At 51.3% G+C, this 25,111-nt stretch overlaps 2 long non-coding RNA genes across 2 annotated transcripts; one reads left to right on the top strand and one right to left on the bottom strand.

The window, feature by feature from the left end:
* Window positions 1–8,198: 8,198 nt before the first annotated feature.
* Window positions 8,199–8,931, top strand: LOC128789749 (uncharacterized). The gene is made up of 2 exons (XR_008431512.1): window positions 8,199–8,469; window positions 8,741–8,931. It is a non-coding gene; the product is annotated as an uncharacterized LOC128789749 (long non-coding RNA).
* A 4,477-nt stretch (window positions 8,932–13,408) lies between these two features.
* LOC128790079 (uncharacterized) lies at window positions 13,409–16,829 on the bottom strand. The gene is made up of 4 exons (XR_008431619.1): window positions 15,807–16,829; window positions 15,397–15,503; window positions 14,722–14,863; window positions 13,409–14,091 (listed from the first exon to the last, which is right to left on the bottom strand). It is a non-coding gene; the product is annotated as an uncharacterized LOC128790079 (long non-coding RNA).
* Window positions 16,830–25,111: the final 8,282 nt, after the last annotated feature.

Raw genomic sequence — 25,111 nt, forward strand, 5'->3', positions numbered from 1 at the left:
CCTTTTGATATTTACATTTACATGCTCTTGTATATTATATTACAGTATATTGACATACTATATTTAGATATATATAATATATTACATGTAATGTGGTATAATAAGACATATACACTAGAATATCTATTAGGTATTGTATCGATTTCTGTGATTTTTTATTTTTTTCTATTTTATATTTATATTTATATATACACGTATATTAATTGTACATTACATCCTCACAGCGCATACATGGGGCTTTCATTCCAAATGAATTTAGCAATACTTTCCTATTTTTACCAATACCTATAAAAACGAAACATTTGCCAGGATTTAGTAGTATTCTACACACCCCCCTCCCTGTGCATTTTGGGGCAGCTTTGGGTCCCTCGGGGGGACGGCACCCGGCAGGACCCCCCCTCATTCACCACCCACCTGCTCCTCCGCCGCAGCGTGCGTCCCTCTCCTAGGGACCTTAGGGTGCCCCAAATGACACCAGAGCCCCGAGTCTTCACCCCTTTTTCCTGGCCCCCAAAGAAGGCACAGAACGGGTCTTAACTGCCCTGGACAGCAGCCCAGCACTTGCTTCCATCCCTTTCCACATGTACATTCCCCCCGAAAGGGACTCTGCCGCAACAAGAAAAGGGGGCAGCCCCCAGAAGGGTCGAAGCTCCTGCCCAGCCTCACTGTCACGGGCGAGGGGCAGAGAGAGGGAGCGGCAGAGACGGCGGGGACGCGGCACGGACGGCACGGCACAGAGCGGGGGCCGCTCTCAGCGCGATGCCGGCAAAGCCGCAGGTCCGGCGGGGCCGGGCGGGGTTTGACCGGCACGGGGGGATCCGCCGAGAGCCTCCGGCCCCGTGCGGGGACTCCCGCAAGGGCCCAGGGGCGCCGGGCTCCGGCCCTCTGGGCTTTATTCTCCGGCGCCCCCGGCCCCGCGGCTGCGGGGAAAGAAGGAACGGGGCGACGGGAAGAGAAGAGGGCTAGCAGGGCATGAGAAAGGGTAGGGAGGGAGGTCGGGCTGTGGAGGAAAGCGGGAGGGCAAGGGAAAGGCCGGGAGCGGGGAAGAGGGACGGTGCACAGAGGAGGGAGAGAAGAGGAATAAAACGGAGGAGCGGGATAGGGACAGGGCAGTGGGGGTCGGGTTTGCGAGGGAGGGAGAGGAGGGGAGGGTCCGCGGACAAAGAACAGGAATACGGGGAGGAGGAAGGGAGTGACGAAGCGGGGGTCTGCAGCCCCGTTGCTGAGGGGGGTCTCGGCGTAATACGAGCGGACCGCCTAGAGCACGCAAACAAGAACGGAGCCTAAGAGCTGCACCGGGAATTGAGACCGGAGCAAGAACAACTGCTGCCTGCCACCGCTCACTGCTCACTTACCTTGACCGCTAGTATCCGGCTTTAGTTCCTAAAAATAACAACAAAGAAAATAGCTGTAATACAGAGGCACCATTTATACTCCCCCTGCAAAGACAAAGGGTGACTGACCTTCTCGGGGGACCCCCCTCACCCGGGACGGGGCCCTCTGCCACGGATTCCATCTGGCTGCGTCTGAAAGAACGTGAGGACAAAAGTCAGAGCACTGCAGGATAACTTAACAGCTCCAGATAGCCTTCATCAATCTACAGATCCCATCTAGAGTCCAAATACACCCCACATTACAAATTTCCAGGCCCCAGGACACGCCCCATTCTAGACCTACACCAGGCTATGCAGCAGGGCAGAGCAGCTCCACGCCAAATACCCAGACACCCGTGACACAGAACAAGACAAACAAGGGGACACAACAGGGGGAGAAAGCTCTGAGCGAGAAGAATGCCCTCAGGGAGCCAGAGACTGCAGAATGAGATGACCTAGCTGAGACTGATGGCGAGCCTCTAAGGCGCAGAGAACCCTGCAGGAACAAGATGCTAACTGAATGACCTATTCCAAGCAAGGCAGAGAAGGATGCCCGAGAATCCTAGCGTCAGAATGCTCTACGGATCTCCGCATCGCTACGAGTCCTAATCTGCTAGAACGCATCCTTGCCGTCACAATTGTCACAAATCACAGCTGTCGAGAACAGCCCAGAACAAGACCTCAAAAGACATCTGACCGGATGCTACTCCAAGGCCTGTCAGGGCTCCCGAGCCAAAGGTAAGAAGGAATCGGCACGGGGCCGAGGAACACAGAGATGAGAGATGCAAAGATGGACGCCCGGGCTTCCGATAAGCCCCTCAAAGGACTAAGGCAAAAGACACAGAAGGCACGACAGACAAGTGACACACCGTGCACCGGCACTGCTCTGCCCTGAGCACTTCAGCACTGTGAGGCTTTTCCTTTATGTGGCCTAAAGGGCCACCCCCATCTCCAAAGCTGCCTCCAAAAGCCCTCCCAGCGCCTCGCTTCCATCCCCTCTCAGGGTCCCGGCCCTCGACTTATCTCTCGGACGTCCGGGGACGAGAATCCACGTCCGGTGCCGAGGAAGGCCGCCTCGCCCGCTGGCAGTTTCCTAGAGTCACCGACTGTGGCCCCTTGCTCAGCTACAATCAAGAACACCAAACATCACTGCAGGATCTTAGCTGCACAGCGGCCAATAACCAATAACAATTCTGCTACTCACCATTCTCCTAAGAACGTCCGCCTCATCTGGCCGCGCCCGGAGGCCGATGCCCTCGCGGCAGGGTCTGCCTGGGTGAAGAGGAGACGAGGTGACGTGGCATCGCTGAAACTCGAGTGGACCCTGGCTCCTCCTCCCTAGCTCCCCGACTTACAGCAACTCCTCGGCCGCTCCTGAAGGCTCCCCGGGTGACACCTTCAAATGTCAAAGATCAAGGCTTCATCACAGATCCGTGCGCTGCTTCCCAAATTCCCACGAGAGTGACCAAGCGGGGGTCTGCGGCCCCGTTGCTGAGGGGGGTCTCGGCGTAATACGAGCGGACCGCCTAGAGCACGCAAACAAGAACGGAGCCTAAGAGCTGCACCGGGAATTGAGACCGGAGCAAGAACAACTGCTGCCTGCCACCGCTCACTGCTCACCTTGCCACTTACCTTGACCGCTAGTATCCGGCTTTAGTTCCTAAAAATAACAACAAAGAAAATAGCTGTAATACAGAGGCACCATTTATACTCCCCCTGCAAAGACAAACGGTGACTGACCTTCTCGGGGACCCCCCTCACCCGGGACGGGGCCCTCTGCCACGGATTCCATCTGGCTGCGTCTGAAAGAACGTGAGGACAAAAGTCAGAGCACTGCAGGATAACTTAACAGCTCCAGATAGCCTTCATCAATCTACAGATCCCATCTAGAGTCCAAATACACCCCACATTACAAATTTCCAGGCCCCAGGACACGCCCCATTCTAGACCTACACCAGGCTATGCAGCAGGGCAGAGCAGCTCCACGCCAAATACCCAGACACCCGTGACACAGAACAAGACAAACAAGGGGACACAACAGGGGGAGAAAGCTCTGAGCGAGAAGAATGCCCTCAGGGAGCCAGAGACTGCAGAATGAGATGACCTAGCTGAGACTGATGGCGAGCCTCTAAGGCTCAGAGAACCCTGCAGGAACAAGATGCTAACTGAATGACCTATTCCAAGCAAGGCAGAGAAGGATGCCCGAGAATCCTAGCGTCAGAATGCTCTACGGATCTCCGCATCGCTACGAGTCCTAATCTGCTAGAACGCATCCTTGCCGTCACAATTGTCACAAATCACAGCTGTCGAGAACAGCCCAGAACAAGACCTCAAAAGACATCTGACCGGATGCTACTCCAAGGCCTGTCAGGGCTCCCGAGCCAAAGGTAAGAAGGAATCGGCACGGGGCCGAGGAACACAGAGATGAGAGATGCAAAGATGGACGCCCGGGCTTCCGATAAGCCCCTCAAAGGACTAAGGCAAAAGACACAGAAGGCACGACAGACAAGTGACACACCGTGCACCGGCACTGCTCTGCCCTGAGCACTTCAGCACTGTGAGGCTTTTCCTTTATGTGGCCTAAAGGGCCACCCCCATCTCCAAAGCTGCCTCCAAAAGCCCTCCCAGCGCCTCGCTTCCATCCCCTCTCAGGGTCCCGGCCCTCGACTTATCTCTCGGACGTCCGGGGACGAGAATCCACGTCCGGTGCCGAGGAAGGCCGCCTCGCCCGCTGGCAGTTTCCTAGAGTCACCGACTGTGGCCCCTTGCTCAGCTACAATCAAGAACACCAAACATCACTGCAGGATCTTAGCTGCACAGCGGCCAATAACCAATAACAATTCTGCTACTCACCATTCTCCTAAGAACGTCCGCCTCATCTGGCCGCGCCCGGAGGCCGATGCCCTCGCGGCAGGGTCTGCCTGGGTGAAGAGGAGACGAGGTGACGTGGCATCGCTGAAACTCGAGTGGACCCTGGCTCCTCCTCCCTAGCTCCCCGACTTACAGCAACTCCTCGGCCGCTCCTGAAGGCTCCCCGGGTGACACCTTCAAATGTCAAAGATCAAGGCTTCATCACAGATCCGTGCGCTGCTTCCCAAATTCCCACGAGAGTGACCAAGCGGGGGTCTGCGGCCCCGTTGCTGAGGGGGGTCTCGGCGTAATACGAGCGGACCGCCTAGAGCACGCAAACAAGAACGGAGCCTAAGAGCTGCACCGGGAATTGAGACCGGAGCAAGAACAACTGCTGCCTGCCACCGCTCACTGCTCACTTACCTTGACCGCTAGTATCCGGCTTTAGTTCCTAAAAATAACAACAAAGAAAATAGCTGTAATACAGAGGCACCATTTATACTCCCCCTGCAAAGACAAACGGTGACTGACCTTCTCGGGGGACCCCCCTCACCCGGGACGGGGCCCTCTGCCACGGATTCCATCTGGCTGCGTCTGAAAGAACGTGAGGACGAAAGTCAGAGCACTGCAGGATAACTTAACAGCTCCAGATAGCCTTCATCAATCTACAGATCCCATCTAGAGTCCAAATACACCCCACATTACAAATTTCCAGGCCCCAGGACACGCCCCATTCTAGACCTACACCAGGCTATGCAGCAGGGCAGAGCAGCTCCAGACCAAATACCCAGACACCCGTGACACAGAACAAGACAAACAAGGGGACACAACAGGGGGAGAAAGCTCTGAGCGAGAAGAATGCCCTCAGGGAGCCAGAGACTGCAGAATGAGATGACCTAGCTGAGACTGATGGCGAGCCTCTAAGGCTCAGAGAACCCTGCAGGAACAAGATGCTAACTGAATGACCTATTCCAAGCAAGGCAGAGAAGGATGCCCGAGAATCCTAGCGTCAGAATGCTCTACGGATCTCCGCATCGCTACGAGTCCTAATCTGCTAGAACGCATCCTTGCCGTCACAATTGTCACAAATCACAGCTGTCGAGAACAGCCCAGAACAAGACCTCAAAAGACATCTGACCGGATGCTACTCCAAGGCCTGTCAGGGCTCCCGAGCCAAAGGTAAGAAGGAATCGGCACGGGGCCGAGGAACACAGAGATGAGAGATGCAAAGATGGACGCCCGGGCTTCCGATAAGCCCCTCAAAGGACTAAGGCAAAAGACACAGAAGGCACGACAGACAAGTGACACACCGTGCACCGGCACTGCTCTGCCCTGAGCACTTCAGCACTGTGAGGCTTTTCCTTTATGTGGCCTAAAGGGCCACCCCCATCTCCAAAGCTGCCTCCAAAAGCCCTCCCAGCGCCTCGCTTCCATCCCCTCTCAGGGTCCCGGCCCTCGACTTATCTCTCGGACGTCCGGGGACGAGAATCCACGTCCGGTGCCGAGGAAGGCCGCCTCGCCCGCTGGCAGTTTCCTAGAGTCACCGACTGTGGCCCCTTGCTCAGCTACAATCAAGAACACCAAACATCACTGCAGGATCTTAGCTGCACAGCGGCCAATAACCAATAACAATTCTGCTACTCACCATTCTCCTAAGAACGTCCGCCTCATCTGGCCGCGCCCGGAGGCCGATGCCCTCGCGGCAGGGTCTGCCTGGGTGAAGAGGAGACGAGGTGACGTGGCATCGCTGAAAGTCGAGTGGACCCTGGCTCCTCCTCCCTAGCTCCCCGACTTACAGCAACTCCTCGGCCGCTCCTGAAGGCTCCCCGGGTGACACCTTCAAATGTCAAAGATCAAGGCTTCATCACAGATCCGTGCGCTGCTTCCCAAATTCCCACGAGAGTGACGAAGCGGGGGTCTGCGGCCCCGTTGCTGAGGGGGGTCTCGGCGTAATACGAGCGGACCGCCTAGAGCACGCAAACAAGAACGGAGCCTAAGAGCTGCACCGGGAATTGAGACCGGAGCAAGAACAACTGCTGCCTGCCACCGCTCACTGCTCACCTTGCCCACTTACCTTGACCGCTAGTATCCGGCTTTAGTTCCTAAAAATAACAACAAAGAAAATAGCTGTAATACAGAGGCACCATTTATACTCCCCCTGCAAAGACAAACGGTGACTGACCTTCTCGCGGGACCCCCCTCACCCGGGACGGGGCCCTCTGCCACGGATTCCATCTGGCTGCGTCTGAAAGAACGTGAGGACAAAAGTCAGAGCACTGCAGGATAACTTAACAGCTCCAGATAGCCTTCATCAATCTACAGATCCCATCTAGAGTCCAAATACACCCCACATTACAAATTTCCAGGCCCCAGGACACGCCCCATTCTAGACCTACACCAGGCTATGCAGCAGGGCAGAGCAGCTCCAGACCAAATACCCAGACACCCGTGACACAGAACAAGACAAACAAGGGGACACAACAGGGGGAGAAAGCTCTGAGCGAGAAGAATGCCCTCAGGGAGCCAGAGACTGCAGAATGAGATGACCTAGCTGAGACTGATGGCGAGCCTCTAAGGCGCAGAGAACCCTGCAGGAACAAGATGCTAACTGAATGACCTATTCCAAGCAAGGCAGAGAAGGATGCCCGAGAATCCTAGCGTCAGAATGCTCTACGGATCTCCGCATCGCTACGAGTCCTAATCTGCTAGAACGCATCCTTGCCGTCACAATTGTCACAAATCACAGCTGTCGAGAACAGCCCAGAACAAGACCTCAAAAGACATCTGACCGGATGCTACTCCAAGGCCTGTCCGGGCTCCCGAGCCAAAGGTAAGAAGGAATCGGCACGGGGCCGAGGAACACAGAGATGAGAGATGCAAAGATGGACGCCCGGGCTTCCGATAAGCCCCTCAAAGGACTAAGGCAAAAGACACAGAAGGCACGACAGACAAGTGACACACCGTGCACCGGCACTGCTCTGCCCTGAGCACTTCAGCACTGTGAGGCTTTTCCTTTATGTGGCCTAAAGGGCCACCCCCATCTCCAAAGCTGCCTCCAAAAGCCCTCCCAGCGCCTCGCTTCCATCCCCTCTCAGGGTCCCGGCCCTCGACTTATCTCTCGGACGTCCGGGGACGAGAATCCACGTCCGGTGCCGAGGAAGGCTGCCTCGCCCGCTGGCAGTTTCCTAGAGTCACCGACTGTGGCCCCTTGCTCAGCTACAATCAAGAACACCAAAGAAACCTGTTACCATAATCAGTATTTCACAGATTCTCTGCAACAACAAACAAAACATACACGACAATCAAACAAACTAAATGAATAAGACCTCTATTATACTATAAATAATAATGCAATTTCCAATATTATAAATACCTCACTGATTAACTACAGGACAGTACCTAAAACCCATCACAACGAACACTACATACTCACACTTATAAAACCCACTCCAGCAGAATTATAAACCTACCCTCTACTTCATGGTATGACCCATATAGACTTTTGTAGACCTTAAACAACAGATCCTCTTAAAATTTTACTGTTTTAATTATATTTTTATAGCATAAAAATATTACTACATAGTAAAAAAAAAAATGAAAACAAAAAAAACTAGCAAATTCCACAACAAAAAATATTCAACAAAACTCAATCCCAAAAAACCCTTGCCATCAGCACCTGAAACAAGAACCATAACATTCAAGAAGTACACCATGTCCGTTATCATACATCAATTACGAACAAAATAAAACGATACAATCAATTCCTAAAAACCACCTCAAAGTCACAACATCAAGGAACTTTGGAAAATTAAAAGCCGCGCTCCCGGCACCGGGCGGAACGCAGCTTCCGGTAAGAAAGCGGCTCCTCCGGCGGCTCCTGAGGGCTGCAGGGGGCCCCGGCCGCGCCCGAGCCCCGCGCCCGGAGCGGCCGGCACCGGCCGGCACCGGCGCAGCGCCCGCGCCGCCTCTCCCGCCCGCCGGCCCGGCAAAGCTCCCCTCGGCTCCGCACGCCTCGCTCCGGCGCGGCTCCGGCAGTCCCGCGCCAGCCCCGCCGCGCCCAAGTCCCCTTCCACCTCGGCAGCTCCCCAGGCAACGCCAGCAGCTCCCGCGCCACAGCCTTGGCTGCCGGGCCAGGGGCACAAGAAGCGCCCTCCAATGCAGCGGCACAGCCCGATTCCAACCCTTCAAACGCTGCGAGAGCTGCAGCTTCCTTCAATTCAACCCCCGGAACTTACGCCACACTCAGGTGCTCGCCTCACTTCAACAAGGGCAAATAAATGTGTTCTCCCCTTCAGTTTCAGCCCCTATAAGAGCAGAAAAGAAAGGACTTTCCTCAAATGATGGTAAAAGGGGGATTTTTACCGCAATCCAAACCCTTTACAAGGACGGACAACACGTCCCCTACCAACTACCCCCTCCATTTAAACCTCAGGATGATGAAAATGGGGGGGGGGGGCTACCCTCAAGTCAAAACCCAGCATACAACAACAATATTTTTCCCCTTCTATTTGAAATAGAACACAGGGATTCGCTGCCACCCCGGGATACCCCTAACACCCTGGAAAAGGCATGTTTTCCTTCAATCAAGACCCTCAAAACCACGAGTGCACGGGAATCCCACCCAGTTCAAACACAGGCAATAATGGAAGAGAAGTTGCTTCCCTCATTTTGAATTTCTTTTGTCTTAATAAACCCTAGTTTGTTTGGGTTTGTTTTTTTTTTTTTTTTTTTTCGGGGAGCAATGGGGAGGGATTGGCAAAACGAAATTTAAAAGGGAAAGGAGAAAAGTCCCCGCTACAAAGGCACACCGTCTCACCTGTTTGGCTGCTGTTTCCCGGCACAAAGGTTTGTCCCTCGGCACCTCCTTTGAGCAATGCTCCAGGTATCCAAGCGATCCCCCAGACCCTGTCTGAAGCGCTCACCGTCCTTCCATGAGACAACGCCGGGAGCCCCCCCCCAAACTCCTCTTCTCCAACAGCTCCATGCAAGAGTGAGCTGAGGCAAACCCCCTAAAACAGCCGCCGGCAGGAGCCGCCCCCTCATCATCCTCACAGCTCACACCTGGGGCTGCTCTGAGCCCTCATCATCCTCACAGCTCACACCTGGCGCTGTTGCCACTCTCCAACAGCGCCTCTCCCTGTCCAGCACACAGCCCACTTCTCACAGACACACACCAAGCAGAAATCCACTAGGGGTGTTGGCTTTTCTTAGTCCGTCTGATTAGACGATTAAAACACGCACATGCATTGATGGTCATTGAGGGAAAGCTTTCCAGTGGAGAAAATAGTCATTTTGGAAGCACACTTTGATACACCTTCAGAAAAAGCAGAATCAGCACCAGCTCCTAAGACCCCTGCTGAGGAACCCAGCCCTCCTTGGGACACCCAAAGCAGCAGACCTCGAAAAAGGAGGGGAAAAGTCAAGCTTGGAGTGGAAAAGAGAACATAAGTACACCAGCCTTTCAAAATGCCTGCACACAGCAATAGTGGGAACCAGTCACATTTCTCCTTTCCTTGCTTTCTGTGATGACATAAATATGAAGTAAAAACACGTTAAACAAAAGGCAGAGCTAGGATTTTACAGGTCTTCATTTTGGCAGTCTGGATGACAAACGCCTCTTACGGGACTGCGACACGTTTTGGGGACTGGCAGAGAATGGAGGCAAAAGGTGCCAGAGCGCCCTTTCTATTCCCTTCAGCCCCTGCAGCTGTTCTGATGGTTTCAGGGCACTTGCTTGGTTCATTCCTAGATCAAAACGTTATGGCATTATTTTCAAAACTACTACCCATGCCCAGTCAGAGTTTCCTACATTCCTGGATACAAATGAGTGGATAGAGAGAGGGTTTCTTTCCAAATGAATTTAGCAATACTTTCCTATTTTTACCAATACCTATAAAAACGAAACATTTGCCAGGATTTAGTAGTATTCTACACACCCCCCTTCCTGTGCATTTTGGGGCAGCTTTGGGTCCCTCGGGGGGACGGCACCCGGCATGACCCCCCCTCATTCGCCACCCACCTGCTCCTCCGCCGCAGCGTGCCTCCCTCTCCTAGGGACCTTAGGGTGCCCCAAATGACACCAGAGCCCCGAGTCTTCACCCCTTTTTCCTGGCCCCCAAAGAAGGCACAGAACGAGTCTTAACTGCCCTGGACAGCAGCCCAGCACTTGCTTCCATCCCTTTCCACATGTACATTCCCCCCGAAAGGGACTCTGCCGCAACAAGAAAAGGGGGCAGCCCCCAGAAGGGTCGAAGCTCCTGCCCAGCCTCGCTGTCACGGGCGAGGGGCAGAGAGAGGGAGCGGCAGAGACGGCGGGGACGCGGCACGGACGGCACGGCACAGAGCGGGGGCCGCTCTCAGCGCGATGCCGGCAAAGCCGCAGGTCCGGCGGGGCCGGGCGGGGTTTGACCGGCACGGGGGGATCCGCCGAGAGCCTCCGGCCCCGTGCGGGGACTCCCGCAAGGGCCCAGGGGCGCCGGGCTCCGGCCCTCTGGGCTTTATTCTCCGGCGCCCCGGCCCCGCGGCTGCGGGGAAAGAAGGAACGGGGCGACGGGAAGAGAAGAGGGCTAGCAGGGCATGAGAAAGGGTAGGGAGGGAGGGAGGTCGGGCTGTGGAGGAAAGCGGGAGGCCAAGGGAAAGGCCGGGAGCGGGGAAGAGGGATGGTGCACAGAGGAGGGAGAGAAGAGGAATAGAACGGAGGAGCGGGATAGGGACAGAGCAGGAAGGAGAGGGGGGAGAAAGGGGTCGGCTTTGGGGAGAGCGGGAAATGGGGGAAAGAGAGAAAGAAGAGGAATACGGGGAGGAAGAAGGAGGGGTAGAGAGCGGGACAGGACGGGGAGCCTCAGAGAGCCCCGACTCCACCCGAGCCCGCCCCGGCGGCCCGCCCTGCTCGGGATGCTGCGCTCGGCGGAGCTCGGCTCGGTTCGGCCCCGCTCGGCTCCTCGCCTACACTCGGGCTGTTCTCCGCTAGACTCGGCTGGATTCGCCTCTTCGGCGCAGCTCGGCTCGGCTCAACTCGGAGCCGCTCGCTCCGTTCGCCTCCATTCGCCCCGGCTCGGCTCCGCTCGACTCGGCTCGGCTCCGTTCGGATCCGCTCGGCTCCATTCACCTCCGCTCGCCTCCGCTCGACTCGGCTCGGCTCCGTTCGGCTCCGCTCGGCTCCGCTCGGCTCCATTCACCTCCGCTCGGCTCCGCTCGGCTCCCCGCGGCAGCGCGCCTCCCGCGCACGCGCACAGCTCGCCGCTCTCCTGCCGCCGAGCCCCGCGCCCGGCCCGGCCGGCGCACGGAAACCCCCGCGCCACATTAGACCCAGCAGTTTCTGCGCTAAACCCTTTCTGTCCTAGAAGGAGATAACTTCTCTACCTCCTTCGTCTCCTCAGTTTTCTTCTTGGATTTCAAAATCAGAGTTACAAAAACCTACTCACAACTACAAGATTTAGTAAGTAGCCAATAATGTAGTCCCGTCAATTTCATAACCTACAGAACACGTTATACTTATGTTTCCACAATTTAAAAAAAAAAAAAAAAAAAAAAAAAATCACACAAGAGTCCTACTCACTGTGTCAAGCCTTATTTAAAACACACCAAAGAAAAAAAAAACAAAAAAACCCAACCCCGAAAGAAATAGTTCCACAACCAAAGCAGAACAAACAAGTAACACTAACTAAAACCCCACGTCCAAATACGCTCTGTTTATCAGTCACCAACCCGAAAAATCTCTTTTCTACGTAGCTCGTTTGTATACCTCCTCACAACTAACCTTATCCTTTACAAACACTAAATTGCAAATCAAAAAACTTACACGTAACATAAACTCTTCAAATAACATTTATACACTCATACCCCAAATGACAGGTAAACCACCAAAAGTAAAATTACTCAAATCATTACAAACAAATACTTGTACAATATTTAGTTACAAAACAACCCCCAAACCACACCAAACCACAAAGAAGTTACCTCAAAACAGCAAACCTACAATTTAAAACAATTAACCCACTAAGACCAAACAGAACAATAATACATATAACAAAAAAAAAAAAAAAAACCAAAAAAAAAACACCCACCCAAAAATACCCAATCACTCCAACACAAATTTACTTCTCAGGATCAAAATCGTACAACCTTTTAACAACCTAATTCTATTAGTTCTACATCTCTTTTAACACCTAAAATAACTACAACTCACACTTGAAGCACATCAAATGAACTTACTTATTAACTAACCAAATCAAACAATAACACATGTATAACGTTAAATAAATTACTGCCAAATATGAACATCTTTAAACATACTACCTTACAAAATAAAACAACTGTTCATTTTTTATTATTCACACACAATCATAAATAGAAAACATTTTTAAAAATATATAAATTGATGAAATCACAAGAAATCAATTTACAAAACCATTACTAATTTTTTTTTTAAAATTAATCAATCACACATAAAAAATAACTAAATACTATTTTCAAAAATTAAAACATCGCTGAATAACTTAAATCATTATTAAAAACTAAAATACTCATCTTATTAATAATTACTGCTTTTTATCTCCCCTACCGATTTAAATTTTTACATAGAACTCTACAAAAATCCTTAACAAGTAGATTTATAACTTACATTTTAAAACATATATAGATAAACATACTTAACAGGAGTGATCACCACACCAAACAAGTAAACTAACCAAAAAAACCCCTAATAAAATACTAATATATTCATAACACAAAAACCCCAAATCATTAACATAAAAACCCATACGAACACATGAAAATACCTACAGTAAAAAAAAGACGTACCTTAATGAACAATATTCACACCTTAATAATTCATTATAAACTCTTACCAATTAATGATTAACATGACTTGATACCAATAAAATACAAGAAAATGTTACTTTAGCCAATAAGCAGAATAAAATATTATACCTAATAACTTAAAATCACACTTTATTAAAAATAGAAGACAGTAAAGCAACGTATCATAAAAACTCCCATTATTAGCACTACACAGATATAGATAGATACGCATATATCTATATACAGGTAGATCATATATCCATCTCAACAGCAGCATCTGGGACCGATTCCTGTTTTCTCTCTTGTCTCCTAAATTTATTAGCCACAGAGGATGGAGTAAGGAAATCATTTTATTTATCACCTTGTTCTCCAGAAACCTGAAAAACAAAATGAAACAGAACAAAAAGAAAAAAAAGAAAAGAAAACCACATTTGAAAGGCAGATCCTCACCAGCAGCTGGTCCATCTCCTACGGGGGACCATATTCTAGGGCACTTTTGGTGCACTTGCCTGAACCTGTCAGGGCACTCTGTGCTTGCAGAAGAGATTTTTTTTGTCAGGGAGAGGCAAGGGGAGGAGAAGTAACGTTCTAGACAGCTCAAATCCATTACTGTGCCACTTCCTGTGCAGCAGGTCCTGTGACAGGATGGGAACTGAGGCTGCTTGAAATTTCAAAGCTAAAGACACCAGCACAAGGTGTCCTTTTGCTTTGTCAAGGAAGTGATTCCCAAATCACACAGCCCCCCCACCATCGTCCCTCCCACCACCACCTGAAAGCCTCTTGATTCTCTTCTCAAAAACACAAGGGACACCTCAGCGTTCAGCAAGTTCTGCCAGTGCAGCCCTCGGTGCCCCCGTCTCCAGGTCTGTCCCCCTTGCTTTCATCCTCAGCCACGTCATTCTTCAGCCGTGGACAGGAAATTGTCCCCATGTCTCCCGTACTTGGCTGGTTACCTTTTCTCTAAGCCGTGCAGGACCCACGAGAGGAGGCTGTGATCCTCTATCGGCTCATGGGCAGCTCTAGAGGTGACACGGGCAGCACTCTGTCGTATCTCCAGAATAGGACTCTGAAACAGAAAATGCAACTTGTTCTTTTACAGCCAAGATCTGATTATCTAAAATAAAATGAGCAATCTGGCTGGTACCCGATCAACTTCCAGCTAAAATGAACACCGCCTGTTCTCAGCAACTCCAGAGAAGGAAAGACATTCTCCCTTCAACGCTTCACACCACAGGTGCTGCTCTTACAAGAAGTATTCAGGTAGCAAGACAGTTTTCTCTTTTTGTCCGAGGTTTTGATACCTGAAATCCTCAGGGTGGATGCTCCCAAACCTGAGAGCTCCCGGCAGGCGAGTTTCCCTCCTGCCGAAGCACTGTGCAGGTGACAAACGTGCTGGCTGGGGAAATACAGACCCCAAAAAGAAAAGACCCCGACTGCAGGAGCAAAACCACGGCACCCACGTGAGGCTCCACGATGGCAGGAACCGGTCCCAGTTTCAGGGGATAAGGATGGGACCGGTTTAGACACAACCTAAATTATTTCCCCCTCCACACATCCACAAAACCAACAAGGAACAGATTTTCAAGAGGACCAAGGCAGAATCAGCTGCTCCTTTCTGGTTTGTACTTGAGATCTTGAGGCCATACAAGCTTTTGTGGTTTGGGGTATTTGGGAACTGTTCTTTTTCAATTCTTACCTGGGAGCCCTGGTCACACAAAGGACTGCTGAGAAGGGAAAGAATGACCCGGAAAATCCTCTGGTAGACATAGAGCTCACAGCAATGTTTGTCACGCAGCCCTTCCCCAAGAAATCTGAGGATCCACTCGTGCTGTTTTGTACTGGAAGCCATAAAGAAAAATACCACCGTCAGACATTCAGACATTTCCAAAGGATACATGCTCCTAAGAGCACAAAACCCCGGTTCCCTCTGAGTGCCAGCTCAGGAATTACCACAGCTTCTTCTGGACTTCTCAATTTTCCATTCCTATCAAATTTAATCGCTAACATCCATTGGGAACAGTCAGTCTGCAGCCCAAACATGCAGTGGAAATGGAATTTTAGAAGTTGCTGTTTCTAAAATACTTCAGTTGAACTCCAAGTTACTCACCTAAACTCAAAGAGGAATTGTAGCTAGCCGGGGCAGAACATTCTTTTCTTGTGCTCACAGAGCATACGCAGCACAACTCCTTGTGCGCTAGTATTAAGAAGACAACAAAAACCTCACAGAAATAACATTTTGAATTCCTACATGAAACATAAGAAAGACGCTTCTAATTAACTACCCGCGGGAGCATGAGGTTTCATTGTATTTTTGCGGCTGTTTCTAATACATTTCTGAAGAATTACTGGGTACCTAAAATGGGACTCTTACCTCAAAATCAAAACTGTAGAAAAGCTGGAGAAAACCTGGTACCTTCCTCAGGTCCAAATACCGGTGTGACAGAAGGAATCTCTTTACCCTTATGTACACGTGCTCCTCTGTAAAGAGAAAAGGTTGGCATGGTGGAGGAGGACAGCGCTCCCAATCCACAAGCACGGACGACAATTCCTGGAAGCTGCAGTCAGTGAGCGTGCAGCGCTCCGAGCTGGGAGAACAGCCCGGCAACTGCAGAAGGCCTTTGCTCTGAGGCGCATTCCCATTGCTGCCCACCCTCCCCTTCTCTTGCCCAGGAGGAAAAGCTCAGGCAAGAGCGCACGGAGCACAGAGCAGGTGAGGGGATCGACACTCCCCAGGGCTCTGTTTTTCACCCCAGCAGTGACACACGCAGCACGTCCCAGCACCTGGCTTCAGGATCTGCTGTGCCACACGAGCAGCGCAGAGGGTGAGGGAGAAGGTGAACCTGAGGCTTGGCTGCCTGATTCCGTTCTGCACGGCATCCAAGAGATACGGCAACGGCAAGGGCCCAGGGAGAGAAGCCTGAAGCACAGCCCAAATGAACACAGCGGGAGCAGGAAGACATCGATCAGCTTCCGGGACATTTCACGGGTCACACAGGTAGGAGCCCCAATTCAGCAAACCTGAGGCTTTGGCGACGTCAGGATCAAAACACCCGGAAACCTGTGAGAAAGAAACCGAACTGCAGCCGGCTAAAAGCCGTCCCTGCCTCAAACTCCTTCAAACAACTTGCTCACGAGGAGGCAGGGATTGATTCAATACTCATCAGCCCATCTGGCCGAGGTCAGAGCTCTGTGCCCACCCAGGACACGGCAGCCAGCAGGGACCCTTCTCCCACTCTCCAGCACGGACCTGTGAAGCCAGGGAGAAGTTTACAGAACAGAAGCAGCCAGAAGATGCTCTCTACTTCCATACGCTCTCTGATCGATCACTCCCAAGGAAAGTCCCCACGGATCGGAAGCAACCACCTCTCATTTCTCCTCCGCAATCATCACTGCCTTGCCTTTCTGTGCGTTTCCTCCCGTGCCCGTCCCCAGAGCACATTAAGTCCATCTTTTGTTCCCAACCGCAGCTCTCCAGCACAAATGCCACTCCTCACACACACAAAGCAAACGGTCATCTGCTTCAGCTTTTGGCTTAGAAAGTAAGAACCTCAGCGCGTCCGGCTACGTGATTAAAACACAGAGACGCACGGGTGGACATAGATGGAAAGCTTTTCAGGAGAGAAAAGAGCTGATTCGCTAGCACACTTCCATACAGCTTCAGAAAAATCAGAATCCATAGCAACTCCTAAGACCCCTGCTGAGGAACCCAGCCCTCCTGGGGACACCCAATGCAGCAGCTACGGGAAAAGCATGGGAAAAGCCAAACTTGGGGTGAAAAAAAGATGACATCAATACAGCAGCCTGTAAAAGCCTTCACCCAGCAACAGTGGGAACCAGTCCCATTTGCTCCGTCCCTGCTTTTTGGGATGACACAAACAGGAAATGAAAACACGTGAAACACAAGGCACACCTATAGGGTGTACCAGGTGCTCCTTTTGGCAGCGTGGATGACAAAGGTCTCTCTGCGCACTTACAGGCAGCCCGGTTTCAATCCATCCTTAGCCCAAGCCTTCCTCGCCTCCCATTCGCCAGCGCTCTGCTCTGGCCTTTGGAGCGCTGGCCCCGTCCTCCCGCAGCAGCACGGCACCGGAACACAGCGAGGCAAAGCGTGCCGGAGCCGCCCGTGCTGTCAGCGTACCTGTCAGCTGCCGGCGGTGGGCAACTCCGGCCCTGCGGGCAAGGGGGAGACGGCTCGGGCACCTCCAGCGGCTGCTCTGCCCCGATGCTTTCGCGTTCTCCTGCATTTCCCTGCAGCGGAGGGGGTCCGGGACGGGGGCGGATCGTGTCAGAGTGGAGACGGCGGGGAAGCACGGGGAGGCGGCGGGAACGCGGCGGGACGAGACAGCGACGCGGCGGGACGGGGACGGCTCGCTTGACCTCCCAAAGATGGCGGCAGGAGGGGCGGGGAAAGCCGGGGCCCCGCTCCGCCGCCTGCGCGCCGCCCCGGCGGCATTTTCCGGCACGCGGTCGCTTCCAGCGTCTAGAGAGGGACGCGCGCGGGGATCGGGAAAGGGGAGTGCAGCCCTGTTCCGACGCCGCTCGCCCCCCGCCCGCCGCCCCCGGCCCGTGAGCGCTGCGACCGCGCCTCCGCCGCCCGCCGAAAGCGGCCCCGCCGGGCCGCCCTCGCCGCTGCCGTTCTTCTCGGTCATCGGGTCCCTTTGCTCTCCCGAATCTCCTTCAGCCCTCCCCTCTATTTACAGACACCGCCCCGCTTGCCGCTCGCTCCCTCCCGCGCCTCGCCCTTCCCACGCTCGGCAGCCGTCCTTCCCCCCTCAGCCGGCACCCAGCGGCGAGGGGCAGGGCGCTGGCTGGGGGGGGCTGCAGTACCGCTCTCTGTCCACAAGGCGGCAGCACCGCCGCCGGCCACAGCCGGGGGCTGCCGCTCGCCCGGAGGGAAGGGAGGCAGAAAAGAACAGGGGCGATCCCCTTGGAAAAATCCTGAAAAATAAATGGCCCAAAACCACCCGCACACAAACTAAAACACACTGCCTCTAACCCAATAAAACCCCTCCAAAATCCTTTTCTTTTAAACTCTCTAGAACTATCTTTCATATTTATACTTTTCACATTCCCATTTATCATGTATATTGATGCATGATGTTATTTCGATTCTATATTAAATATCTTCTTCCTATGACTTCTATTTATTTATATTTTATCTTTTTATATATCCAGATATATTAACATACATTTCTATATTTATATTGCAAAAATAGTTCTGTTCTTTAAAATAAAAGCCCTGCCTGTAAGCAAATTCTAGCTCTATGATATTAATATTAACGATCTCTTATTTAAAAGAAAAATGCTGCCTGAAACCCACCCGCCCGCGGCGCGAGTGCGGCAACAGCCCGTGTCCGCAGTACTGGCAAGGCCGCGGGAAATCCCGGCGGGGCGGCCCCTGCGTGGCGCGCGGGCAGTGCAGCACGCGGACCACGATTTTCCCGCGCTTTTTTTTTTTTCTTCTATCCGCCATATTGAGAAGGTCAAGAGTGTCCCGGCCGCCGCGACACTTTCAAGATGGCGGCCGCGTGAGGCCCTCGGAAGGGAGAGGCGTTTTTTGCCGATGCCTGTCGGCGCCCGCTCAAAACCTGACCGCCCGCGCAGCCGCTGAGCTCACAGTCCGTGGCCACGACACGGGAAAAAGCGAAAAAAATCCCGCGGGGCGGCGCCGGCGTCAGGGTGCCGTGCAGGCAGTGCAGTAAACAGACCGAGGTCTTCCTTTTTCCCGCCTTTTTTGCCGCCATATTGGGAAGGTCAAGCGAGTCCGCGCCAACCCACTCCCAAGGTGGCGGCCGCGGGAGGACCTCGGGCGAGGGCTGCAGTACTGCACTCTGGCCACAAGGCGGCGGCACTGCCGCCCGCCCTGGGGCTGCAGGCGGGGAAGGCGCGCAAAGAAGAACAGGCGCGACCCCCTTCAAAACATCCTCTGCAATAAATGCCCCTAAACATCCCGCACGAAACCGAAAAACACCGACCAAAAAAAAAAAAAAAACAAACCCTGCCTCTAACCCAATAAGAACCAAAATAAAAAATCTTTTCTTTTAAGCTATATTTCAATCTATATTATTTTTATATTTTTTATATTTATATTCACATTTTGATTTAAAATGTATACTGATGTATAATGATAATTTGATAATTTCTTACATTCATTCATATTACTTAAAGTTTATTTTATTTTCTATTTTTATGCATGTCTTAATATATTGATTACATATTTCTATATTTAGATTGATATTTCTAAAAGGTTTATATTGTTTATAATAAAACCCCTGCCTCTACCCAAGTCAAAACCTAAAAAAAAAACCCCTTTCTTCTAAACTGTGTTTAAATTTATCTATGTTTTTCGCATTTCTATTGAAATTTGCATTGTAAATGTAGATTGATGGATGGTGTTATTTATATTCTATATCTTCCTATTACTTATTTTTATTTACACTTTATATTTTTTATCTATCTTTATACATTGATTATCTATTTCTATTTTTAGAATTATATCAAAATAAAATGTATATTCATATTTTTTTAAATAAAAACCCTGCCTCTAACCAAATAAAAACCAAAGAAGCCCTTTCTAATTTATTTTATTTCTATTTTTAATTTTTATAATAAAAGCCCTGCCTACTACCAAATAGAAAATTTTAAAAACCCCTTTATTTTAAACTATATTTGAATATTTTTCTATTTATGCTTTTGATATTTACATTTATAGTTTCTTACATATTATATTACAGTATATTGATGTACTATATTTAGATATATAAAATATATGACATGTCATGTGGTATAATAAGACATATACAGTATCATATCCATTATGTATTGTATCAATTTCTATGATTTTGTATTTTATATCTATCTACATATATTAATTATACATTTCTAGATTGATATTTTCTATGGATTTGATTTATATGTATAATCTATATTCAGATGTACTTATATAAACATACTCTAAAATACTCTATAGAGTATAAAATACTCTATATCAAACATTAGAACATCTTACGGTGATAGATAATATTATTTATGTTACATGTTCTATTTATATGTATTCTATTTATATTTAAAATGGAAGTTTTATATTCCCATTTTTATATTTCTAGATTTGTTTTCTTACATTATAGTTATAGTTATAATTTTGCATTTAAGATCCAATACCTACAACTAAAATGCCAAAACAAACAGCAACAAATTCCCACCCATACCGTCCAAAAATATTAGAATGGCTCCACCAGCCAACCAACTACCAGCAAAAAAAAACCCACACTACACTCTTTTCACTAACAATTCTTATCACATCACAAAAATTAAACAAAAATGAAAAAAAAAACCCTATACAATCCCACACAGCAAATCACAAAACCCACTAAAAAGAAAAAAAAAATCCAACTAACTTACTAAACTCCAAACCCTACAACAGACCCTGAACGTTACTAAAAAAAAAAAAAAACCCCAAAAAAAAAAACTCTACCTCAACACTAACTCATAAAGAGAACCCAATACGCTATAAAATAAACTTAAAAAAACACCAAACCAATTACCGATATAAAAAAATCTAAACCACTAAGAAACAAAAAAATCACCACCCAAATAAAATAACTACCGAAAAAAATCCACCATATAAACAACCATGTTCCCAAAAATAAAACGAATAAAAACCAGCAACCAAATACATCAAACTACAAAAAAAAAAAAAAAAAAAAACCAAAAAACTTCAATTAACAACAACAAAAAAATGATTCCTAACTCAATAAACCCATAATGCCTCAAACCATCATCAAAACTAAAATACCACCTGGAAATAAACACCAAGCCAAAAGATAAATGGAACCATAAACAATATCTCCCAGATTCTCTGCAACAACAAAACATACACGACAATCAAACATACCAAATGAAAAAAACCTCTATAATACAATCAACAATAATGCAATGACCAATATTACAAAAACCTCACTAATTAACTACAGGACACTGCCTCAAACCCACCAAAACGAACACTACATACTCACGCTAATAAAAGCCACCACAATCCAATTAAAAACCTAACCGCTACTTCATGCCACGACCCATAAAAAAACATTGTAAACCTTAAAATATAGAATTTTAAATTATCTTTTTATAATATAAAAATATTATTTAAAAACCCAACCAAAAAAATCAAAACAAATCAAAACAAAAAAAAATCCACCAAATTCCACAAAAATGAAATCCAACAACAAAACTCAATCCAAATAAATCCTTGCCATCAGCACCTGAACCAAGAACCATAACATTCAAGAAGTACACCATGTCCCTTAGCATACACCAAGCACGAACAAAAGAAAACGATACAATCAATTCCTAAGAACCACCTCCAAAGCGCTACACCAAGGACCTTCGGAAAATGAAAAGCCGCGCTGCCGGCAGCGGGCGGAGCGCGGCTCCCGGCAGGAAAGCGGCTCCTGCGGCAGGCAGAGGCGGCGCCGCGCCGGGAGCCCCCCGCCCGCTCCCCCTGCCCGGCGGGGCCGGCACCGGGCCCAGGGGGCCCCGGCGGCGCCCGAGCCCCGCGCCCGGAGCGGACGGAGCGGCCGGCACCGGCCGGCACCGGCGCAGCGCCCGCGCCGCCTCTCCCGCCCGCCGGCCCGGCAAAGCTCCCCTCGGCTCCGCACGCCTCGCTCCGGCGCGGCTCCGGCAGTCCCGCGCCAGCCCGGCCGCGCCCAAGTCCCCTTCCACCTCGGCAGCTCCCCGGGCAACGCCAGCAGCTTCCCGCGCCACAGCCTTGGCTGCCGGGCCAGGGGCACAAGAAGCGCCCTCCAATGCAGCGGCACAGCCCGATCCCAACCCTTCAAACGCTGCGAGAGCTGCAGCCTCCTTCAATTCAACCCCCGGAACTTACGCCACACTCAGGTGCTCGCCTCACTTCAACAAGGGCAAATAAATGAGTTCTTTCCATCAATTTCATCCCCTATAATAGCAGGAAAAGGGGTTTTCCTCAAATGATGGTAAAAGGGGGATTTTTTCCTCAATCCAAACCCTTTACAAGGACGGACAACAGGGCTGCCCCCTCAGTTGAAAACTTAGGCAGATGAAAATGGAGGGACTAGCCTCAGATTAAACCCATCATACGACAACAATATTTTTCCCCTTCCATTTAAAATAGAACACAGGGATTTCCAGTCACCCCTGTGATATCCCTAACACCGTGGAAAAGGCAGGTTTTCCTTCAATCAGTACCCTCAAAGCCACAAGTGAAGGGGGATCCCTCCCAGCTCAAACATAGACAATAATGGAACTTTGAATTTCATTTGTCCTCATAAACACCATTTTTTTTTTTTCCTGGGAGCACCGGGGAAGGATTGGCAAGATGAAATTTAAAAGGGAAAGGAGAAAAGTCCCCGCTACAAATCCACATGGGCTCACCTGTTTGGCTGCCGCTACCTGGCACAAAGGTTTGTCTCTCGGCACCTCCCTTAAGCAACGCTCCAGGTATCCAAGTGCGTATCCAGGGGATCCCCCAGACCCTGTCCGAAGCTCCCACCGTCCTTCCATGAGACAGCCCCGGGAGCTCCCCATAAACTCCTCTGCTCCAGCAGCTCCATGCAAAAGGGAGCTGAGGCAAACCCTTTCCCTAAAATAGCCGCCGGCAGGAGCCGGCCCCGTCCTCATCCTCACAGCTCACACCTGGGGCTGCTCTGGCTTTCTTTCCAAATGAATTTAGCAATAAATTCCTATTCTTTAGCAATACCTATAAAAACGAAGCACTTGACAGGATGTAGTATTCTACACACCCCCCTCCCTGTGCATTTTGGGGCAGCTTTGGGTCCCTCGGGGGGACGGCACCCGGCATGACCCCCCCTCATTCGCCACCCACCTGCTCCTCCGCCGCAGCGTGCCTCCCTCTCCTAGGGACCTTAGGGTGCCCCAAATGACACCAGAGCCCCGAGTCTTCACCCCTTTTTCCTGGCCCCCAAAGAAGGCACAGAACGAGTCTAACTGCCCTGGACAGCAGCCCAGCACTTGCTTCCATCCCTTTCCACATGTACATTCCCCCCGAAAGGGACTCTGCCGCAACAAGAAAGGGGGGCAGCCCCCAGAAGGGTCGAAGCTCCTGCCCAGCCTCGCTGTCACAGGGGAAGGGGCAGAAAGAGGGAGTGGAACAGAGAGGACACAGGAAGAAAAGGAAGAATGGGGTGCAGGATGAAATTGAAATTGCGGGCATCATGGAGTGGGAGTTGCGGGCGGTACTCGCCGGGCGGGGCCCCGGGACCGCCGCGGCACCGCGGGCTGCGGTTCCGCCCCTGCCCGCCCCCGTGTCCGCCGGAGCGCGGCCTGCAGCGCAGAACGCGGGGTCGCTCTCTTCGGCCGCCCTGGTCCTGCCGTGCCAGCGGCAGCTGTGCCAGGAACGGGGAAAACCCCCTTGGCTTGCGCAGCTGTGGAGTCAGCCTCCGAAACTGCGCACTCTTCTCTAAGACCCTGTTGAGCCACACGAGCGGCTGAGGGTAGTGGGCTTGTTCCTCTGGAGAAGAGATTGAGCTGAGAACTCTAGGGGTCTGCAGATCAGGGCCAGCTCTGATCTCTGCTCTCTGTGAGCAGTGATAGAACCCAGGGAACGGCTGGGGCTCTGTCAAGGGAGGGTTAGGCTGAGTATCAGGAAAAGTTATTCCCCCAGAGGGTGCTGGACACTGACCAGGCTCCTCAGGACAATGGCTCCGAGGCTGCCCGAGCTCCAGGAGCATTGTGATGTCAGTGATGTCAGAGACGCACAGGGTGGGATTGTTGGGGTGTCTGTGCAGGGACTGTCGCTGTTGAGCAGGACGGGAATGAAATGACTCCAAGTTAGAAGGCAAAGAGAATGAACTCTGATTTATTTCAAATGCACCACTCTATATAGAGAGAACATCGTGCAGACTAATTTCATTGGTCTTAGAGTAAAAACATCTCACACCATTGGTGTGCAGTGAATGACACACGGTGGCAGAACATATCTCTAAACAATGTGAACAAGATAGATTAGAGAATTACTTACATTCTTTCCCAACTGCTTCCCAGGCTCTCGCCTGGTTAGAAAAACCCTCTCTTTTTCTGACTGAACTGAGAATATCCAGAGGGACAGGGGCCGGACCCGATGATCCTTGTGGGTCCCTTTCAGCTCGGGATGTTCCACGGTTCTATTCCGTGACTGCTGCCGGGAAGACGCCGGCTTCAGACAGCTCCCCCCCGACCCGAGGGCTGTGAGTATCGCAGCCCTTTGCCCAGCGAGGCGGCTCAGTCCGCACGGCTGTTCCTGAGCCGGTCCCTTGGGTTCTGCTCCTCCTAATAATTCCGCAGCGGGACCTGGGCCTGGCTGCGCTTAGCACACGGCTCGGTTTGTTTAAACCGCAGCTCCGTCCCACCTCGGCCCAGCGCCCGCCCCCCGGCACCTCCCCTCCGGGGCGGGCGGCGCAGTGCGGAGAGACGCGGGGCCGGGAGGAAGCGGATCCCGGCGGATCCCGCCAGCACGGCCGTACCGCAGGGCCGGCCCGGGGCTCGGGGGGCCCGTGCGGGCTCGGGCGGCAGGCGGGATGGGGCGGGCGCTGCCAGGCCGTCCCGGTGCGCCGTGCGGGAATGCGGCGGCCCGGCCCTGGGAGCCCCGCGGCTCGGCCGTGCCCTGAGGCCGCCCGGGCGCGGCGAGGCCGGGGAGAGGCCGGAGCGGGACCGAGAGGCCGTGCGTGTCCGCTCCGGAGGTCGGGGAGCTGCCGGGAAGGGAGGGCGGAAAGCCCCGCTCCGGGCGCTCCGGAGCAGTCCTCCTTCTTGCGTTTTCCCGAGCCTTAGCACGCAAAATTGGGCTGCTCTCGCATTTGTTTATGGTTTCCTGCAGTCTGAGAGTTTTGTGGGGTTTTTTTAAGATCTCGCTTGTGTGTGGCTGCTGGGCAGCGTCACCAGTACAACACTTCGATGTTTCAGCCGCCGCAGGGCAGGGTTTAAATTCAAATGCATGCCAGCATAGAGATAATACTGGGAAATGTAGTGCCCTGCTGCCGGTTTTGCCTGGGCAGCATGCCTGTGATCTGCCTTTATCGATGTCAGTCCTTCTTGCGTCATCTGAGTCATGCTTGCACTCT

This window comes from Vidua chalybeata, chromosome 6 (genome assembly GCF_026979565.1).
Source record: "Vidua chalybeata isolate OUT-0048 chromosome 6, bVidCha1 merged haplotype, whole genome shotgun sequence".
In the NCBI taxonomy this organism is placed as follows: Eukaryota; Metazoa; Chordata; class Aves; order Passeriformes; family Viduidae; genus Vidua; species Vidua chalybeata.